Source organism: Dermacentor silvarum, chromosome 8 (assembly GCF_013339745.2).
Source record: "Dermacentor silvarum isolate Dsil-2018 chromosome 8, BIME_Dsil_1.4, whole genome shotgun sequence".
Lineage (NCBI taxonomy): Eukaryota > Metazoa > Arthropoda > Arachnida > Ixodida > Ixodidae > Dermacentor > Dermacentor silvarum.
Genome location: NC_051161.1, coordinates 87566320 through 87568377, shown reverse-complemented (window position 1 = coordinate 87568377; position 2058 = coordinate 87566320).

Genomic DNA, 2058 nt, shown 5'->3' with positions numbered 1-2058 from the left:
CTACAACTAACCCGAATATTGAGTGCGTGGGAAATAATTCCATCAAGCCGCCATCCTTTTCAGCTCACTGTTACGTGCATTTTCCCGCACCCACAGGGTATGGGTCGCTCATGTTTATGGCTTTTGGATTTAATGCGGAACATCACGGCGACGACAACCGCGACCATTTGCCTGCAGTGTCGATATAATTGCTTTCGCCATAAAGCTAGAAATTGAAAATTGTTAGCAGAGGGTATATATATATATATATATATATATATATATTGTGACGTCACAGTAAGGGCTGACCTTTATTGAGACCGAGAGACGACACGGCGAAGAAGGGCGCGTCCACAACCAGCCTGAACAGCCTTCGACACAGTCCACGCTAAGGATGATGCGCCCGCACGCGCGATGAAGATGACGGGCACATGCATAATGATGATAATGTACAGATGAAGAAGTGCAGAGTAAATGCCCACACTAATTTCCCTCGCGCAAAAGCGGCCATCCTGGCCGCTGCCTAAAGGTACGGGGAACGCCGCGTGAAGGGGTTCATACGAGAAACGTGGACCACTTCGGATAGAGCGGCAACGGCGGTCAGTTGAGGAAACAACAGGGGTCACTCGATAATTACCTGGAGAAGTCATTTCCAGGACCGTGCAGGGGCCAATAAACTGACACTGATACTTCTCGCACAACCCAGGAGTGCGAACTGGTGTCCAGAGCAGCACTTCATCGCCAGGCTGGTAGAATACTACGCGATGATATTAAGACTTAGAGATTCACTCCAACCAAATAAGAAAATTTACTAGCCCGGTGTCCAGAGCAGCACTTCATCGCCAGGCTGGTAGAATACTACGCGATGATATTAAGACTTAGAGATTGACTCCATCCAAATAAGGAAATTTACTAGCCCGACGTTTCGGAACCAATTCGGCTCCTTCTTCAGGGGGTATTCTTCGGAGGTGGCGGTGTGCCGCTTTTAAAAGGTCCGTCGTAACAAAGGAGAGGAAGGGGGAGAGAGCGTAAGGTGCGGAGACACTTGGCAGGGCACCTGTTCTAGACAGACAAAATAGGTGGTGGGGGTGGGGTTCGGGGGGGATGGTGGGGGGGCTTCGGCGTCGCTGGTCGGCTGGGTTGACCGATGCTGGGCGCCCTTTAGTCGCGGGAATGCGTTGACGAGGGACAGGGGGACGAGTTGTTTTAGTGTTGCTGACCTAGAGCGGGGGGTCCTTTCTTCCCTTCGTCGCGTCTGCAAGGACACTTGGTGCCCTGCCAAGTGTCTCCGCACCTTACGCTGTCTCCCCCTTCCTCTCCTTTGTTACGACGGACCTTTTAAAAGCGGCACACCGCCACCTCCGAAGAATACCCCCTGAAGAAGGAGCCGAATTGGTTCCGAAACGTCGGGCTAGTAAATTTCCTTATTTGGTTGGAGTCAATCTCTAAGTCTTAATCAATTTTCCCAACCAGACAGGTAATTCTGTCGAAATGTTTAGCTACGCGATGATATGCCTCATAATGATCCTTGCGGTGCCGCTGTCTGGCGGGACCGCAAGGATCAGTCCGCAAGTCTGGCGCGGAAGGTTGGTGCGGAAGGACCGCAAGGTTGACACGGGCACGCTGGCGACAATGGACGAGGCGGGAAACATAATCTTCGCAGGAAGATCGAGATGAACTGACAGGGGCAGAGAAGAAAGAAACACCGAGAAAGGAACTGGGTGAACGGCCATAAACAAGGTAGAATGACGAGTAACCAGTTGTGCGTTGAACGGCGGTGTTATACGCGAAGGTGACGAATGACAAAATTGTGTCCCAGTTTCTGTGATCGGGTTGAATATAGGCGGCTATCATGTCAGAGAACGTACGATGAAACCGCTCAGTCAGGCCGTTGGTCTGAGGATGATAACTTGATGTAGTCTTATGAGTGGTGCCAGAGGCTTTGAGCACTTTGACTACCAGTTGGGAAAGGAATGTCTTTCCGCGGTCGCTCAGAAGGACACGAGGGGCGCCATGGCGCAGGATTATGGATTGAAGAATGAAGGCAGCGACTCCGGAAGCCGATGTTGAACTTACACA